This window comes from Lactuca sativa, chromosome 5 (assembly GCF_002870075.4).
Source record: "Lactuca sativa cultivar Salinas chromosome 5, Lsat_Salinas_v11, whole genome shotgun sequence".
Taxonomy (NCBI): Eukaryota; Viridiplantae; Streptophyta; class Magnoliopsida; order Asterales; family Asteraceae; genus Lactuca; species Lactuca sativa.
The window spans coordinates 28,376,616-28,388,815 of NC_056627.2; the positions used below are offsets into that span (position 1 = coordinate 28,376,616).

Here is a 12,200-nt window from a genome sequence, read left to right on the forward strand (position 1 = left end):
ATCTTTTCTGGGTCAACCATTATTCCTTCTTAGTTAACCACATGACCTAAAAATTGGACTTCTTGAATCCAAAATTCACATTTGGAGAACTTTGCATACAACTTCTCCTTTTTCAGGACTTCTAGCACTTCACGTAGATGCTTTTCATGTTCCTGCTTGCTTTTTGAATAAATCAAGATATCGTCTATGAATACTATCACGGATTTATCTAAGAATGGTTTACAAACCCTATTCATCAAATCCATGAAAGCTGCTGGGGCATTGGTTAGTCCGAACGACATAACCAAATATTCATAGTGTCCATATCTCGTTCTAAAAGCAGTCTTTTCGATATCCTGCTCTCTCACCTTTAGTTGATGGTATCTCGACCTAAGATCGATCTTCGAGAAATAGCTCGCACCCTGCAACTGGTCGAACAAGTCATCGATCCTTGGCAATGGGTACTTGTTCTTTATCGTCACTTTGTTCAGCTCTCTGTAATCGATGCACATTCTCATGCTTCCGTCTTTCTTCTTTACAAATAACACTGGGGCTCCCCAGGGTGATGAACTAGGTCGAATGAAACCTTTGTCCATTAACTCCTGAAGTTGTGTCATAAGTTCTTTCATTTCGGTTGGCGCTAATCGATAAGGTGCTTTTGCTATCGGCGTCGTTCCTGGTAACAAGTCGATATGAAATTCTACTTGTCGATCAGGGGGCAATCCAAGAAGATCTTCGGGAAAGACTTCCGGATAATCACACACCATCGGAATATTCTGCACCTCCTTCTTTTCCATCTTGGCATCGATCACGAACGCTAGAAATGATGTACATCTCTTGGCCAAACACTTTCTGGCTTTCATTAGGGAAATGATTCCAGAATTTACTCTGTGTTTGTTTCCATACACCATAAACGACTCTTTCCCTGGTGGGTTTACTTTTACTATCTTCTTTCTACATAGTATTTCTGCATCATTGGCGCTAAGCCAATCCATTCCTAAAACTATGTCGAATCCATTTAACTCGATAGGCAATAATTCCTCTTGGAACTTATTCCCATCCAAGTCAATGAGGATGTTTTTCATACGATGGCTAACAGGTACAAACTTGCCACTAGCAATCTCGACTAATAAGGCATTAACTAGCCTATCTACAGGCAAAGCTAGCTTTCTACCAAATTCATGCGATATAAAGGAGTAATTGGTTCCAGAATCAAACAAAATTTGGGCAGGCAATTCGTTTACGAGAAAGGTACCTGAAGCAACATCGGCTTCTTCTTTCGCAGCTTCGAGTGTCATCTGAAAGGCTCTCGCCTTCGGCTTTGGTGGTAGATTGGGTTTTGTTGCGTCCTTCTTCTTCGAGCAGTCCCTCAAAATATGCCCTTCTTCATTGCACCCAAAACATACGTTCTTATTGAAGGTGCATTCATTGGCATAATGCCCTGGCTTTCCACATTTGTAACAAGTGACTTCCACGCTGCACTTCCCAGCATGTTTCTTCTTACACTTGTCACACCACTTGGCTTCGCTTCCTCCTCCAAACTTTCTCGAACCAGTCTTCGAGAATTTGTTCTTTTTATTAGAACCTGAGGTTCCTTCAAACTTTCTCTTTTCGCCAACTTCAACCTTGCTGGCGGCTCTTCCTTTTATCATATCTTCAACAGACTTGGCAGCCTAGATAGCTGCCTCCAAAGTAAGTGCCTGATGTACTGGCACCGCATACTCCCATGGAAGTCCCTTTGCGTACCTGTCTATTTTTGCCAACTCATCTGGGACAATACGCAAAGCAAACTCCATTTTGTCTATGAAGTTATTCGTATATTTGTCAACGGTCATACTCCCCTTCTGCAACGTTAGAAATTGGTTTTCTAACTCAAGTACGTTTTGGGCCGAGCAGTACTTGCGCTTGAAGTGCACCAAGAACTCTACCCAAGTTAATTGCAGTGGCTCATTAGGGCTTAGGGTTTTCCCCAAAGTGCTCCACCAACGAGCAGCACTACCCCTGAACTGACGTATTGCAAACGTAGTTTGTAACTTGCCTTGGCAATCACAAGTCATGAAAGCCAACTCCATTTCCGAGATCCAGTCCATTACTCCGACATGATCTTCTTTTCCATTGAAGGTCGATGTCTTGCAAGTCATAAAGTCCTTATACTTGCACCCATTTCTCTCCATTCTACCCTCGTGGTTATTCCTCCCAACCACAAGCGGTTCACTATGACCAACCGATCTACTGTTGTTCCCTTGTTCAGATCGATCATCATTTAGTTCACGTTGTTCAACAGGAACTAAAGGTTCATCCCTGTCGTTCAGCAACATTTGCCTCAATTCCTCCCTCTGTTAAGCCAACATGGTCTGAATCATGGTTCGTACTCCAGCCATGGTGATGGGTTCGGGTGCAGCTCCTACTATAGGCACCTGTTCCACCACTTGAGGTTGAGGTTGTTGGTTTCTGTTTGCATTTCCAGCTCCACTCCGAGTTCTTGCCATTACAATCTATATACCGAATAAGGTGAATTTAGGTCTTTATCCTTGTTATACATGTCAATTCCCATATCACTCCGAAACGTTTACATGTTAGTTCTAATCTCGTAATCATACGCTTAGAATCCTACACACATAAAGTTTCCAGATCCGGTCGGCAACAGACCATAGATCCGAACAAATAATGGCACACATGGCAAACACATAGCATTTAGCACATAAGGGCATTTTAGGCATCTTCCATAAAATAAACTAGTGCTCCTGTCTAAAATATGGTAGACACTCATCTCATAATCATCACTTAGCATTCTAAGTTCAAGTCTAGAAATTCTACAATTTCTTAGTTCGCTGAAACTAACGCTCTGATACCAACTGTGACATCCCCATATTTCTCGGCCAGAAAACACCGATTTTAATTTATGTTTTTTAAAATAAAATCAGAGAAATCTTTTTAAAAGATGTTCCAGAATTGGTCCCCAAACAACATATGATAAAAGTTTATCAAAATCCTTCATTAAGAAGGTATATATTTTCCATATATATCAAAACCTCGGGATGTCATGTTCCGATACAGATCAAAAACATAAACAAGACATTATAAGCCTCTCAACAGTTATTTACAACTACTGGCCTATAATACAAAAATCTCTCGTCGTCCTCCGACTATGCTCGGGGTCCACTACCTGTAATCATAAAATTGAGTGGGTCAGGCTTGGGAGCCTAGTGAGCATATAGGGTCTTCAACCCACAATAATAATATACTTATTAAGTTCACCAATCAACAATAACCCTGATTACCCATTCCCGTTGTCCTCACTTTACGTCCCTAAACACCTATCACAAGGGACCTAGCCTAAGGATTATCATCGGGATGGACACTACTGCTAAGGGGTTTCCTCAGCCATACATGTCCTTAAGGCAACCATGACGGGGATGGAGTGCGCCAATGAACATTTAATTCATCAACACCTACAAGTTCCGAACATGCTAGTGTTCCACTGGACTATCTAGAAAGTCCGTGGTCGTCATCTATACTCCGCTAGATGACTACAACAACAACAACAACATTGAGGCCTCTCACCATTTTAACACACATCAACTATTTCATCTACCCATGTTCTACCCAACATATTTTGTAGATAAAAAGCATATACAGTTTAAAACTTGCATAAAACATCAATTCAACAATCACCTAGAATAAACAATTAGCATATTTACACATAACACGTATTTCAAGGTAAATACTTCATATCTATGTGTAAATTGAAAGTAACTACACACTCACTTATTTTGGTGAAAATCGGGCATCAATTCGTTTCCTAAAACAATCGTTCCAAATAAAACCGGGAGTTTTATTTTGAAACCGGGCTCTGAAAAAGTCGGGCTTCGAAACCGAAAAGATAAATTATCCGTGCTTCTCGGGCACTTCGTGGGGTATTCCGGGCTTTACAATCGATACCGGGGCTTTGAAGGATGTTAAGATTAAGAAAATATGAAGAAAGGGGCTAAATGTGGCAATTTCTTAAAAATATCCGAGAAGGCTCGCAGCCTTCTATTTATAGGGTGAAGCTTCTGATCCAAGGGCTGAGAAGCTTCTGATCCAACGGTTGAGAGGGTTCATAGGCGAAGGCTCGCATGAGGCTGCGCATGGCTTGCACATGGCTCGCACCTGCGAGGGCTCACTGGCAGCTTCTAAGTGGATCGGAGTCTACTAGTGCACCTGCGAGGTTCGGAGCTAGGCTAAGCGAGCCTCGGAGCTAGGCTATGCGAGGCTCGGAACACGCGGCAGCAGGGCGAAGCTTCAGCTGGGGAGCTGGCTGCTTCGGATTGGGCCTCCTCCTCGGTCGAATCAGAAGAGGACACGTGGCTTCGCATGACTCAGCAGTTTCGGTGACTCAGCAGCCTGGTGACTCAGCAGGACACATGTCACATTCTAAGCGAGGGTGACGTGGCAAAGTGTGACTATGCGAATTTTCTCGATTTTTGCGCCAAAACTTCTAAAATCCATAACTTTCGCATACGAGCTCCGTTTTTGACGTTCTTTATATGCACGCGTAGCTAAAATTACGATCTACAACTTCCCTTAGACTTCGTCGGCTAATTTTGACTTTAAATTTTATATTATTATTTTTAACAGACCGGGACAGGAAATCCGTTAAAAATTCATAACTTCTTCATCCGACGTCCATTTTCGTCAGACTTTTTACCGTGGTGCTCCTAATGACGAGACCTTCAATTCTCGTTTAGGTTGTGTCGGCTAAAAATCGCTCGATCTAAAATTCGAAAAATCATAATCCTCATACGAAGTCAGATTTGGGCGTTCTTTTTATCGAACTTCTCGGTTTAAATAATACCACGACTTTCGTTTAGATTACTAAGGCTAAAAATTAGTTTATCGAAAACTCACTTTTTACGACATTCAGCACCGTGCCGGTTTTGTCGCGAAACTTCGACAGGTCATAACTTTTTCGTTATAACTCGGATTTTGGTATTATTTATATCCCCGAAATCCTTGTTTCGACCACTACAACTTTATGTAAAGATATCGGGCTTATCTCACAATTTAATTTTGACGCTTATTTTTATTCTTAATTAATTAAGCCCTAATAATTAAGCATAAAACACATAATTCATATAATATTCACATAATTCCTTTTCATTTCTTCAAAATGAGTTACAAAGGTTAACCTAGACTATCAACTCAAATAAATGCCTAGGCTAGAAACACGAGTGTTACAAATCAAAAACTAAAATGGAAATGAAAAGAAAGCAAACTCTCATAACGGGTTGCCTCCCGCCAAGCGCTTCTTTTTAAGGAGTCGTTAGCTGGACTCCATCCCGCTCTATGTTTCTTCGCTCTCCTGCATCAGGAATGCACGCTTATTCTTTTGCAGTTTATACTTTGTCTTGTAAGCGTGTATCTTCTTCTTATATGCCCGTCGCAATTCTTCTTTCTTTTTCCTTGTGGCATCCTCTTCAATTGCATGTATGTTCCGTTTCCCAATGTTCTTTTTCTTCACCCCACTATTTGGCACCTTCTTTTGTACTTCCCTTTCCTTGAAGGTAATTACTTCATAATTGGAAAAGACTCGGGCTCGAGGTTTGGTTGCTTGTGACTCAATGAACGAGTTATTAGTATTATCATTCCCAGCCTTTGCATTCTCATCTTCCCCCAAGCTTGCCTCCTTATCAAGACGCATTTCTTCATCTCCTTGTATCACCGTGTCAAGGTATGCTACTTGAGCATTTTGGAATTCACAATACGTTTTAACAATTACGCATTCTGCTGCTGGATCTTCTAAAGAATTAGGAAAATTCTTCATGTCAAAATCAGGCAAGGGACTGGTAACAAGCAGATCAAGGTAATCCGAATTGCTGAAATTTTCGACTGGACTCGTCGAGTCTGTCGATGTGACTCGGCGAGTCGATGCGCATCTCTCACTTTCCATCGATTTTTCTGAATCAGTTCCCTTCAACGACTTTTGTATCTCCTCTAAGTCTTTCTCAGCATCACCATTTCCTCCAGAAGATAGTATAAATTTATTTGGATCTTCTTTTTGTAAGTGTGCAAGTTCTTTTTGTAGTATTTCATCATCCAAATTAATGGAGGAAATTTCTTCTTCTCTTGTGTCTTCTTGCTTATCCTTTTGTATAACCTTAAACACTACCGAATCATCTCCTACCCTCAATGTTAGTGTGGACTCGCACATATCTACCAATGCACATGCGGTATTCAAAAATGGTCTTCCTAAAATAATTGGAATTTTGGGGTCTTCTTCCATGTCAAGCACTACGAAATCCACGGGGAATACAAAATTTTCCACTTTTATGAGAAGATCTTCACTTACACCTCTTGGACGAGTGATTGTCTTGTCCGCTAGATGGATCTTCATATTAATAGGCTTTGTCTCCGGTAAATTCAACTTCTTGAAGAAAGAGAAAGGCATTACGTTAATACTTGCACCCGAATCGGTCAATGCTTGAGTAGCAAGTATATTTCCAAATTGACAAGGAATAGAGATGCTTCCTGGATCACCCTTCTTTTCTGGTAGTTCATTTAATACTAATTCCATGACTTCAGCCATATCTTTTCTGGCAGCAAAGAGACCCTTAAGCAAGTTTAAATATTTAGGTGTTTGAAGCATCGTTTCAGCAAATGGGATGTTGACTTGAAGGGCTTTAACATGTTCCATGAAAGTTCTGTACGCTTTAACCTTTTCATCAGGCATGGCTCAAATTGGAAATGGCAAAGGTGGCCTGTACGGCTTGAAGGAAACAACCGTTTTGTCATCAGACCATGGACTCGTCGAGTCCATTAGAGGGACTCGGTGAGTCGTGTCGGGTTTAGCTGCACTCGACTCTTCTGTTTTTTCTGCATGCACCTTAGTTGAGACCTTCTGTGCAGGGGTCAGAGGAGTGAAAATTTCCCCATAACTAGATGTTATAGCATTCACATTCTCCATTCTCGGATTATTCTTGATTTTACTTGGAAGTTCACCCGGTCTTCTCTCGTTCACTTGGTGTGCCAGTTGCCCAAGCTGTTTTTCAATGTTGAGAATAGATGCTTGCTGATTCCTATGTATTGTTCTGGTCTCTTGTATTACAGCATCATCATCATTGTGTCTTTTCTCGGACGCGGCTATAAATCTCGTGAACATCTCTTCTAAATCGGCTCTTTTTTCCACAACCAGTTCTTCCTTTTGATAGAAGCCCCTCTCTTTTTGCTTGTATTTCTCTTCCTTTGCCTTTTTGTATTCTTCATACGGGAGCCATTCCTTCTTGGGTTTCCGCCAAGTTTCATCGTATCTGTCACCACTTGAATAGAAAACTTGCGCCTTTTTGTTTCCATTCTCATCCAAGTCACACTCTTTAGTTAGGTGAGGTCCCCTACAATTTTCACATCCCACCCGGATAGCATAGATTGTTTGATCCATCTTCGTCATTCTTCTATCTAAACTGTCTAGTTTAGCCATCATTGCCGCCATGCCATCGTTGACCGTGTTCACTACCCCCTACTTGCTTCATTTCGTGGGTTGTGGTATTCTCTAGAATGTTTAGAGAAATCTTTAATTAATTCTTTGATCACCGGGGGTGGCTTCTTTGTGAGCGGGCCTTGCGAGTCAAGTAATTGCCTTGTTGTGACATTGACTCCGTCATAGAAGATGGAGACTTCTTGTTGGCTGTTAAGGTCATGGTGTGGGCAATTTCTTCGCAAACTTTTTTACCTCTCCCATGCGTCATAAAAGGACTCTCCGAGTTGTTGTTCAAAGTTAGCAATGGCCTTCTTCAACTTGGCTATTTTAGAAGGTGGGCAAAAGTGGTCAATAAATTCTTCTTTCATCTTAGCCCATGTGGTGATGGACCCGGGAGGGAGTGACTTGAGCCAATCTTTTTCAGCACCCTTGAATGTGACTGGAAGCATACGAAGCAGTTGGGTCTCGTGAGGCACATTTGGAACATTGAAGTAGTCAGCTACATCGTTAACTCCATCCAATTGTTTATAGGCATCTTCGTGATCTTTTCCGTAGAAGGGAATCTCCTTTAGTTGAGCGAGTATGTGGCCCTTTAGTTCGAAAGTAGCAGTAGCGGAAATTGCGGGTTACACAAGTCTCGGGCCGGTATCGTCACGTATCTTCTTCTTCCATTCCCCCATGGGGGCTTCATCGATGTTTTCCATGGGAATAGATAATTCGTCGTCGAAGTTGGATTCGTGCCCGAAAGTGGGATCTTCTTCTCCTTCGGTTTCGTACTCGGTGTCTTCTTTAATTGGATCTTCGATTGCTATAGAGGCGCTGGAAGCTCCTGATTTGCTGCTCTTCTTCTTGTTGAAAACGGACTTTAGATTCTTCAACGCTGAGTTCTTTGAAGAAATGGATTCTCCAACGGATTTTCCTTTGTTCTTCCTTAGGGAGGACTCCGGGTCTTCTAGTGAAGGAACTAAAGGTGTATCAGATCCTCGGGTCATGAAACAACTGCAAATAAAACAAGAAAAACGCATAAAAAGAACACAAATAAAATAAAAACTAAAACTGTGAACAGTAGTGGACTTTCCGAGTTGACTCGAGTGCACTTGGAGAGTTCAAGGAAAAACCAGAAAATTTTGACAGATTTAAAATAAAACGATTAAAAACCAATAAATACTAAAACCTAACCTACTTACTAAATTACCTAAGAATTAACTTTTTGTAAGATAAATCTCACACAAAGGATCGATAAAAATAGAAATTAGTGCTAATTTAGAACCGTTCCCCGGCAACGGCGCCAAAAAACTTGATGTGTGTAAAACCAACTAGTTTTAATTCTACTTTAACTATAAAATAAACACACAAAGGCAGTGGACCTATCAATTGTGGTAAAGCCAAATAAATAGGGTATCGAACACAGGGAACAGAGAATTAAAACTAAAAAATAATTTTATCTAAAATTAAGTAATAAGAAGGGGTTTTGTCTAGTTTTACAAGACTAGAAACTTACTAACTAATACTTAGACTAATTAACTAAAAACTAGATAAGCAAAGATTCAACTAAATTTAATGATGAAGGGAACTTCTGTTTAGTTCGACTCAATTGATCCTATGGTTGATATTATGGCAACAGTGCAATGTATTGATTTTTCTATTGGCTACCGATTCAAGTGATTAGATTCACGTTCGCTGCACTAATGCTTAGAGAACAAACTAACTCAAACAGTGGCCAGTTGTCTAATTTAATTCAATTCCCTAGGTTATCTATTCGGGTTAATTTAGACTTGTAATGATTAACTAATTTGGTCCTTTAATTAACCTCTTGTTGATGGTCATCACACAAGCTCACACATGAATTTACCTATTTTTCTATTAATTCTAGTTTCACAGTCGCTAATCCTAGTCATATAATAGAGTGGTCACATAAATTATATGAGGTAACAATTAAGAGATGTTCATGTAGCTTAATTATCTTCCTATTAACAGAAAAAAATAGTTATCATTCACAAATAAGGTTCTTTAACAAGCTAGAATTAACAAAATCACCAATATTAAATCAATCCTACCATAGATCAAACCATAGTCTCAATATTGTCTCCCCAAACAGAAGTTAAAAGGTTTTAGCTCATGATTGAGGTAATTAACAGCACAAAAACGAAATCTAAAAGTCTAAACATGATGAAAAACAATTGATTGAAGTAAGAATGATGTGAATTTGCCTCAAATCTCTTTCGGAATTGGGTTTCGGGTTGTATCTTCGTTTTCCAGATCTCTCCTGACTCTAATTCGCAGCTTGCTTCTCCCCAAGGGTTCCAAAATTCTTTGTGTCGATCTGAAAAGTCGTTTTTTATAAATTCGCATTGACTTGCCGAGTCCATGACTGACTCGTCGACTCTATCACATAATTCCCGTGCACGGTAAGTTAGAGAGTCTTTATCTTCTCGATTCTTCGACGCGACTCGCCGAGTAGTCGACCCTACTCGCTGAGTACCTTGTATTTTTAGCATTTTTCTTCTTTGTTCAACTCCCGAGCTTGCAATCGCTTCTCCTGCTTCCTTTTGCTTCCGAGCTTCGCTTTTGGACTGAAAACATAATTCAAACACTTTTAAGTATCTTTTGTCCATGCTATGCAATAAATTGGCTAATAAATGATAAAAATCTATACTTAATATAAGGCTAAATATGCAAATATCACACGTGCTGCACCCGATGTGGTGACGGGTATGATTTCTTCTCTCTAATCTTATATGATATGTCGCTATGATTTTGATATGTTATGTATATGTGCTCTGTTTAGGATCGTTCCATGTGAACGATATTCCAGTTCATGTGTCGTTTGATTCTGGTGCTACCCGATCGTTTGTCTCTCTTGCACTTAGCAAGAGGTTTTTTGAGTCCTCGGGCACGTTGGATTGCCCTCTAGAGGTCGAGATTGCGAACAACCGGTCAGTACGAGCATCGGAGGTTTTCAGAGATTGTGTTTTGAGATTGTTCGAGGAGTGCTACCTAGTAGACTTGGTTCCCATACCGTTATGGGGGAACAAGGTTATTATAGACATGGATTGGATAAGCCCCAACGGGGCAGTGATCGAATGCATGTAGTAGTTGGTGCGGATCAGGACCCCAAGTGGGGGAGAGTTGGTGATTCAGGGTGAGAGGCCACAATGAGGACCAACCTTATGTTCAGCAGCGAGGGCTAGGCGCTACCTCCAGCAGGGTTGTGCTGGATATGTTGCCTATGTTATGGATACCCGGGAGGCGGGTAAGGCGACGGTGGGCGATGTGCCGGTGGTACGAGAGTTTTTGGATGTATTCCCTAAGGAGCTACCTGGGATACCTCCGGAGAGGCAGGTAGAGTTCAGGATCGACCTAGTCCCCAGTGCGGCTCTGATAGTTAAGGCACCGTATCGGTTGGCTCCTCCTGAGATCCAGGAGTTGTCTTCACAGCCGCAGGAGTTATTAGACAAGGGATTCATTAGGTCGAGCAATTCGCCCTGGGGAGCCACAATTTTGTTCGTGAAAAAGAAGGATGAGTTGCATCGGATGTGTATAGATTACCGGGAGCTGAATAAGGTAACAGTGAAGAACCGTTACCCACTACTGAGGATTGATGATCTCTTTGACCAGCTTCAGGAAGCATCTTGGTTCTCCAAGATTGATTTGTGTTCGGGTTATCATCAGATGTGGGTCAGAGAGGAGGATGTGTAGAAGACTACTTTTCGGACGCCATATGGTCTCTATGAGTTCGTGGTGATGCCTTTTGGGCTCACCAATGCTCCTTCCGCATTAATGGATCTCATGAACCGCGTGTGTAGACCGATGTTGGATAGGTCTATGATTGTTTTCACTGACGATATATTTGTTTTTTCTAAGATGCAAGAGCAGCTTGAGGAGCACTTGCGGGAGGTTTTGGATACTTTTAGGAGGGAGAGCTTGTATACTAAGTTCTCCAAGTGCGAGTTCTGGTTGCGCGAGGTGCAGTTTCTTGGGCACCTTGTCAACCAAAATGGGATTTCAGCTGACCCAGCCAAGGTAGAGTCCGTGATGAGGAGGGAGGTTCCGAGGTCTCCATCCGATATTCGGAGCTTTCTGGGATTGGCAGACTATTATCGGAGATTCATTCAGGACTTCTCCAAGATAGTTTTGCCCCTGACCCAGTTGACGAGGAAGGTCGTGGTCTTTCGCTGGGGGCCTGAGTAGCAGGCCGCATTTGAGACGTTGAGACAGTGATTGTGTGAGGCGCCAATCTTAGCCTTGCCGGAGGGAATGGATGACTTTGTATTGTATTATGTTGCGTCCATCTCATGCTTGGGCGCGATATTGATGCAGAGAGGGCATGTTATCGCTTATGCTTCGAGTCAGTTGAAGCCTCACAAGGCGAACTATCTGACGCATGATCTGGAGTTGGGGGTTGTTGTTTTCGTCCTCAAGATTTTGCGTCATTACCTCTATGGGGTTCATTGTACCATTTACACAGACCACAAGAGCCTGAGGTATCTCATGGATCAGCCAAAGTTGAATATGAGGTAGTGTCGGTGGCTTGATGTGGTAAAGGATTATGATTGTCAGATCCTCTATCACCCGGGGAAGGCTAATGTCATGGCCGATGCGCTTAGCCGCAAGGCAGTGCCGATGAGGGATATCTGTATGAGGATGATAGTTGTGAGTCCGTGTTGGAGCAGATTCAGGAGGCCCAACAGGAGGCCATAAAAGGAGGAACATCGGAAGAGAGAGCGTATCGTGGGGCAGGTTTCCTCCTTCGACTATGACAACC

At 41.8% G+C, this 12,200-nt stretch overlaps 1 non-coding gene across 1 annotated transcript; it reads left to right on the top strand.

Annotated features, from left to right (window-relative positions):
- Nucleotides 1-7,648: 7,648 nt before the first annotated feature.
- On the top strand, nucleotides 7,649-7,755 carry LOC111880540 (small nucleolar RNA R71). The gene has a single exon (XR_002846506.1). It is a non-coding gene; the product is annotated as a small nucleolar RNA R71 (small nucleolar RNA).
- Nucleotides 7,756-12,200: the final 4,445 nt, after the last annotated feature.